Source organism: Tursiops truncatus, chromosome 21, assembly GCF_011762595.2.
Source record: "Tursiops truncatus isolate mTurTru1 chromosome 21, mTurTru1.mat.Y, whole genome shotgun sequence".
NCBI classification, from domain to species: Eukaryota; Metazoa; Chordata; class Mammalia; order Artiodactyla; family Delphinidae; genus Tursiops; species Tursiops truncatus.
This window is the reverse complement of record NC_047054.1, coordinates 4195962-4204122: the sequence shown is the minus strand read 5'-3', so window position 1 is coordinate 4204122 and position 8161 is coordinate 4195962. Positions and strand designations below refer to the sequence as shown.

Below are 8161 nucleotides of genomic sequence, written 5' to 3'. Positions count from 1 at the left end.
GGGGTTGTGTGATCAACAGCCTGGCAATTGTATGTCTTTAACAAACTGGACAGGACAGAGGTTGCCCTCCTGAGGATTTTGTAAGGGACCTGGGATAAAGTTTGCCCAATGCCTTTTTATGACAGGTTACTGGTCTGATGGTTTCCAGTCATTAGCACTCAGAGTCCACTTGGATTGACTTGGACACTTTGGGGGGCACTGTCTGTATCCATGGCACAGCAAGCAGCAGAAAAATAAGTATGTTAACCGCAAACAATGGTACACCTTCCAACCGTAAGCTTCAAATTCTAGGCGTCAACATTTTACATGAAGATCTAGGTTTAATGACCTTACACAAAATCTTATTTGGTTACAAATTCTAGCATAACACAATAGTTTTAACAACACTGCGCGATGAAACTGTTCAGAGCTTAGATCACTGTTGAGACCGTCTCACCAGACAGCAGATCTAAAGGAAAAATGCTGTGTGGGCATAAGGAATCCAGTGAGCCCACCTGTTGGTCTGAGAGCCTACTGGATTCTGTCAACTCAGTGTCTTTAAAGCAAACCTCCAGAAATGCTCACGAGACTACCACTCAATATCTGAAATAAAAAGATGATTCTGAAGTTATTTATTTCAGTAAAGTTAGACACAGTCTCTTTGCACAGAGCAGGCTGGCAATCTCATGGAGTTTGGGGAATCATGGACAGAGGAATTGATGGTCTTTCAGAAGGTAAAGTGTGTTGACATTATCTGTAGAAGTGTGGTTACACAGGTGAGATGTTGATGAATGACACTCAAAACTGTGTTTATGGACAAGCCTGTTCTTCATTGCTGACCTCAGAAGCAAAGTTCTGACACTGGCTGGTTTACAGAAAGACTTTCATTGAGTTGTTGATGATCGACTGAAGGTTTTCAGTTTTTGGTGGTTACTTGTTATTATCACTGCAGAGCAACTACTCTTTTCCTAGGTATATGGCAACTTTTTGCCCCCGTTACCATACTAAGCAAGCATAAATCCAAAACAGTGATATAAAATTTCAAGAATGGTAAGAAAAATCCATTTTGATAAACGTTACGAAAAATGTTGAGTTTGATTTTATTTATAAGCAACTGTTTAGAATAGATGACATGAGACTTGGTATTTTAATAGGGAGTCCATAATTATTCAAAACCAAAAAGGATTCTTTTGCTATTAATAATTCTTGTGAAATAACTCTACTTCTTCTTTAATCTTGGAATATTGACTTCATTATATTTATTAAAAAGAAACATTATTATTTTAAATAATCAAATACTACAAAGAAGGGAAAACACTAGAAACCTCCACAAATATTAAATACTCATCATTAGAGTTAAAGCCCTTCCCTACACTAATCCATAAATCCCACAAATGTTAGTTTTAGTTTTGTACTTAATTGTATTCAGTGTTTGCCACAAATTCCTTTAACACAGCTTCCATTCCTGAGTTACGTTGAGTCACCTCTTTTTAGGCTCATTTTATTGCGTTTCTTGAAATTCACACATTTGTCGCTTCTTGCTTTCTTGATATCTGATCACCATCTTTTCTGAGTGTAATATCCTTGGGGTCCATTTGTCTCTCAGAACGTTCTACACATTTTAAACTATTTCTTGTCGTTTAATGTTTCTCTGGAGAAGTATTAGGTCACTCTTAATTTCCCCCGTCCATGTCACATTTTCTCCTGCAAGGGTGACTAAAGACCCTTTCATCTTAGAGTTTGGTAGGGGAGCCAGAAGTGTATGTGGGCGGAGTCTACTTCATTTTCACTCCCTTGAAAGATGTCTTACTACATTCTAAAAGCTAGGCAGCTAAACACTGCACTCTTTAAAATCCCTATCTGCCACTCAACAAATATATCCATGTGGGAGTTTTGGAAAAGGAACATAAGAGCAAGAGAAATTGTCTCTTGATACTGATTCTTGCCTTGTTTAAAGGCTCTGTAATAACCACGCCTGAGGTAGGCACCCTCCTCTCTGATAACAGATCTCCTCATGACCTACTCCTACTGAGTTGTCGCTAATCCCCACAAGCCATAGAGGGTTGCAGTATTCAGGACATAAGCTTTGCTGCTCCAATAAAGACACACAAAAATCAAATTAGAGTGTACTTCTTTCTCACATAAGGTCAAAACGTGTGATACTTGCCGGCAGGGTGATTCTGCTCCAACATGGTTTTAAAGGGAGATCCTCAGATCTTTCTTATCTTATTTGTCTATAAACTCATGAGACATATCTTCCGTGGGGTAGCATTTAAGTCGGTTCTGTATTTTGGACCCTGCTTCAAAGAAGTAGCACTGGGAGGAAAAGAATTTTTAAAGCAAATGACACAAAATTTGCACGCATTGCTTCTGACTGTTTCAGTTGTTAAGTTAGGACATGGCACAACCAGCTCCAAGAGATGCTGTGAGATACACTGCCTCATTGGGCAGCTACGTGCTCAGTGAAACTACATTATTATGGAAAACTGGAACTACAGATCGGAAGGGGAGAATAAGTTAGCCAAGGGTGGTCAGACCCAGATGAGAATGCTGACATACCAGTAGAACTGCAAGTTTTTTACTAATGAATATCAGCAAAAATATGGAGAATGTGTTTTGGAAAGAAATTAAATACGGTAGTGCAGAGAGAAAGGAACGCAGTTCGCAATACAAGAGTAGAATGACCAGAGATTCTAGTTTCAAAGTGTTGGCTCAAGCAGCTGGCAGCCATTCAGACAGGTGGCAGGGTTGCTTGGCTGACATCCGAACAGAACTGTAACCTAAATGAAGCTGAGTTTAAGAAATCCCTTGGCATGATATAAAAGAACGAATCCAAAGATAGAGGGAGATAGAAATGTTGGCGTGACACTGAAAAATGTGCTACTGGCTCACCTACATTCTGTGTCCCTTGAAGAGGACTGTCCTTTATCGTAGTGTTGAGAAACTGATTGATGATGGAGTGGGGAAAATCCTCACAGACTTCCTAGTGGCTGTCCTCAGTAGCCTAGGCGTTAAATAGAAAATTCTGCCTTGAAAAGGGGTGCCCGACTTCAAAGTAAATGATAAAATCTTGGGTGATAGAAGCAATTACAAAATTTATCTGACATAGACAAGATAGGTATTATTGCCGTAACGGCAGCAAGACCAGAGTGAAAAACAAGTATGTTGATCCCCCGAAAGAAATAGGTAGCTAACTAAGGCCCTTCTTGATCTAAGTAATGAAGGTCAACGTTGGGGCACAGAGGTCTATCTTGAGTCATCAAGATAATCATAGCTGTTCCCCTCATTTCCAGACCAGAGCCTTTAACAAAACACACACCTCTCAAATAAAGTAGCCTGCTCAAGTTCCTTTCCACCACAAGTGAATACTGTGTAAATTCTTCCCAGCCTTCTTCAAAGTGATCTAGGGCCATTTGTTAAAACGGTTGTGCCCTGGGAAAAGAGAAGTCTCCATCTTTTGTGGACGAGTGAACCCAGGCTCTGAAGTCATGTTAATTCTAGGGGCACAGGACACCACCTTGTTTACTAGTAATGTTTCTACTGATTCTCTGGCCACAGTTGAAAAACATGGCCAGATACGATGGACCCCCTCCCAGTGCCTGCTCTCTGGATTTTTCTGAATGTGTATGTACAATGCAGAAGAGATCTATATTGTTGATACAGATGTACAGTTATCAGCAGATGTGAGGTGATCTTGGAGACAGTGATATCATTGGCTTCCTGAATCATCCACGTACCAAAACGAAGAAGCTGGGATATCAAGTTGTAATAAACAACACCAAAATAACAATGGCTTAAAATGAGGACCAACAATATGCGTCTTGTTTCTACTGTAAATCTATCAAGAATTAGGAGGGAGTAATTTGCTCATTATAATGATTCATGGGTCCACTCTAGTGGGGCATCCATGATCTCAAATATTTCCTTCTGCAGTAGGACAAGAACACAAGTTAGGGAGGTTTTCACACCAGCCGTGAAACGTTAGAGACCATTTCTGTTTGTAAATAATTATAATATTCATTTATCTTTATTCTCCCAAACTGCTTGTGGAGAGTGGTGTAGAGTTAGGATATTTCCTTTCTTAGTCACCACTTTACAATGGTTATCAAATGAAATTGTGGGATCTTTATTGTTTGATTTCTGCTGCCTCTGTGTGTTTGTGCATATGGTTGTTACTATTTTGCTATTTTGTAAGATACTGAAAGAGGGAGACTGAATAACACAGTTTCACTCTATCGTTACCTGTTAATATCACCTCTTCAAAATGTCCTGAATCAATGCATTCCAAAACATATACTCTATTTTATCTGCAAATCAAGTGTTATTATGACTTTCTAAAATTGTACTGCTCTAAATATACTATAAAAATATATCTTTACATCAATATTCAATTTTTTAAATATTATGTCTGCCGAATCTAACTGCACATTATTCAGATTATTGCAAATCTGACCATTATTACCTTACAGATTGTATACGTACAACCACACCACCATAAATGCAAATATCAATTTCCACTTACTCTCATTATCACTGGCTACTTTTATTTTGTTTTTAATAATTTTCTTAAAATTTTACTCAACTTGGATTATTTTGCATTACTTTGCAACTGAATTTAAATATTTCATATATATGTTATACATTCCTTTTTACATTTTTGGTGAATTTCCTCTTCATGTCCCTTGTTCATTTTTTTAAAGTAACAATTTGATTAACTTTTTACACAGCTATAACAGACCATGTGGTGGCCAAAGAGGCTGGAAATATTTTTCTTAATTTGACATTTGTATTTAATTTTTTGTAATTATTTTCTTATACAGATTTAATGGTAGGAAATTCTATGAGTTTTTAGTTTAGTGTTTACATTTACCTTTGTTTTCATACCTGAATGACTATTATTCATCATCATAAACTATATTAATACTTTCAATTTTCTTCTAATTATTTCATTGTTCTTTTTTTTTCTTAGTACTTTTGAAATATGTGTTATATGACACTTTACCCATCATAAACAGTTTTTTCCTTGATGGTTGACATGTAATTCAATACTACTCATTCAGTAATTCTTACTTTCTTTTTTTATTATGATGCTGTATTCATCACAATTTAAAATTCTTGAAATGTGTTGATATTTAATTTTCAGTGATCTATCTATGTAATTCTTAAAAATTTGGGAGGCAATCCCTCTTTCAGTTATATTATCTCACTTTGCTTAGCTAAAAGAGTATTGACTATATATCTGTATTTTAAAATTAATCTTTATTGGAGTATAGTTGATTTACAGTGTTGTGTTAGTTTCTGCTGTACAGCAAAGTGAATCGGTTGTATGTATATATATATATATATATATATATATATATATATACACACACACACACTCTTTTTTAGATTCTATTCCCATATAGGTCATTACAGAGTATTGAGTAGAGTTCCCTGTGCTATACAGTAGGTTGTTATTAGTTATCTAGTTTATATATAGGAGTGTGTATGTGTCAGTTCTAATCTTCCAATTTATCCCTCCCCACCCCCACTTTCCCCCTTGGTAACCATAAGTTTGTTTTCTACATCTGTGACTCTATTTCTGTTTTGTAAGTAGGTTCATTCATACCACTTTTTTTAGATTCCACATATGAGCAATATCATATGATATTTCTCTTTGTCAGACTTCACTCAGTATGACAGTCTCTAGGTCCATCCGTGTCACTGCAAAAAGCATAATTTCATTCTTTCTATGGCTGAGTAATATTCCGTTGTATATATGTACCACATCTTCTTTATCCATTCCTCTGTCGATGGACATTTAGGTGGCTTCCATGCTGTGGCTATTGTAAATAGAGCTGCAATGAACATTGTGGTACATGACTCTTTTTGAATGATGGTTTTCTCAGGGTATATGCCCAGGAGTAGGATTGCTGGGTCCTATGGTAGTTCTATTTGTAGTTTTTTTAAGAAATCTCCATATGTTCTCCATAGTGGCTGCACCAATTTACAGTCCCACCAACAGTTTAGGAGGGCTCCCTTTTCTCCATACCCTCTCCAGCATTTACTCTTTGTAGATTTTGATGATGGCCATTCTGACTGGTGTGAGGTGATACCTCATTGTAGTTTTGATTTGCATTTCTCTAATAATTAGTGATGTTGAGCATCTTTTCATGTGCCTCTTGACCATCTGTATGTCTTCTTTGGAGGAATGTCTATTTAGATCTCCCTCCCATTTTTTTGATTGGGTTTTTTTCTTTTTTTTGATCCATCTCCTAGAGTAATGAAAATAAAAACAAAAATAAAGGGGACCTAATTAAACTTAAAAGCTTTTGCATAGCAAAGGAAATCATAACCAAAACGAAAAGACAAGCCACAGAATGGGAGAAAATATTTGCCAATGGAGCAACTGACAAGGGATTAATCTCCAAAATATATAAAGAGCTCATGCAGCTCAATATCAAAAAAAAAAAAAAACAAAACCTCAATCAACCATATATCTGTATTTTTTGATAGAATTCTATCCAAAAATCACAGGTAGTTTCATTGAAAATACATCATGTTAATAATTCAGTTTGGAGAGAATTGATATTTGTATAATACTGAATTTATTCATCCCAAATTTTCATTGACTTAGTAAATATCTGTAGTCTTTTTTGAAAAATGCTGTTCTGGAATATTTCACATGATTTTTCACATTATATTGCTCTTTGCCAATGTTAATGGATTCTTTTTTTTATATATACTTTCTGATTGCAAATTATTGATTGCTGCCTGTATATATATGCAGAACTCTTACTAAGTAGTCTTAATAATTTTAAAAAACAGATGATTTGTTCAGGTTTTCCAGGTAAACAATAATGTCATCTGAAAATAATATTTTGTTTCTTCCTCTCAGTTATTATATCATTTTATTACTTTTGGGAACAATTATGTAAAACATTACAAACTGAAATAGCGAATTATAACCATATGTATTTTCCTGACTTTAATATGAATATATATAGTGTTACATTCTTAAGTGGTATTTTGGCTTTACGTTTCATATAAATATTCTTATAAAGTTAAGGAGTTATCTTTCTTCCCATCATAGTTAAAATTTTTTAATACTAATGGGTATTTAAGTGCCATGTTCAATACTTAGAGTCATGCAGACTAAGTTTACTCTTCTTTGCCATGTTAATGGACTTAAATAAATTGATTTCTTAATGTTGAATGATCTTTAGACCTCTGGAAAAACCCCAACTTGTTCATGGTCTCTGTTTTATTACCTCGACGGGTTTGATTTTACTAATGTTCAATTTATGATTTTTCACATATATGCACAAATAAGGTTAATTTTTAATTTTCTTTTTGAGAGCTATCTTTGAAGGATTTGAGGATAAAGTTGTTTCAAATGGGTCAAATTATTAGGACTATTTTATGACAATGATTCTTTTAAAATGGTTTAAACAGCTAGGGAATCAGGGGTCTTTTGACCTATTGATACATTTCATCTATAAAACCAGTATAATTATTATACATAACTGTTGAGCAACTGTTCCCCAAGTATTTATAAGGGTTTCTTAGATTGTCTCTTTTGTTTCTGTCATCATTTTTCAACCATTGTCCCAGTAGTAAAGATGGATGATTATTTTGAATCCCTTCACTTTTTTCTTTGCTTATCTGTCTTACTAAAGAACTTAAGCCAGAAGGATAGTTGGTATAAGTTTATGACATAAGTTCAGTGAGTGAATAGCCTGACATAAGGCAGTGGAACACAATGGTTTACGGTTAGTCTATAGAAGTGAGCATTTGCTCAACATGTTTTGTTCTCTATACTGATGAAGAAGTGAGTCCAGTTTGGCCTGACAACCCAGTTGATCCTTAGAAAGTTTCTGTCCTGCATTGTTGTATCCCTTCCAAACATCTGCAATCATGTGTATGTGAGGTCTTCGGGTATATCAGCTCCAATGGTGTTAAATCAAATTAGCAGTCAGAGTCGTGAATAAAGACCTCTCCAACTTTTTTGTATCTTGCATTTATCTCAGCTCCACTCCTACAGAAGGATGTGATTCTGACCCTGTTTCCCTGACACTGTGCAGTCTTTTTCAGTAAGTAGAATTTCCAGGTCAGGGAGTGAAAACATCTTTTTATCTAGTATCACCTATTTTAAATTCAGAAGAAATTTATTCAAGCTTCTGAAGAGTGTATGACACACTAA

General features: G+C 35.5%; 1 long non-coding RNA gene across 4 annotated transcripts in view; it reads right to left on the bottom strand.

The window, feature by feature from the left end:
- Positions 1–330: 330 nt before the first annotated feature.
- Positions 331–8161, bottom strand: part of LOC109547640 (uncharacterized) — a 54684-nt gene continuing 46853 nt past the window's right edge. For 2 of the 4 annotated variants that reach the window (XR_012328934.1, XR_012328931.1), the window contains one exon: positions 331–582. This is a non-coding gene — a long non-coding RNA (uncharacterized lncRNA). The other 2 variants (XR_012328932.1, XR_012328933.1) reach the window with 2 other exon arrangements.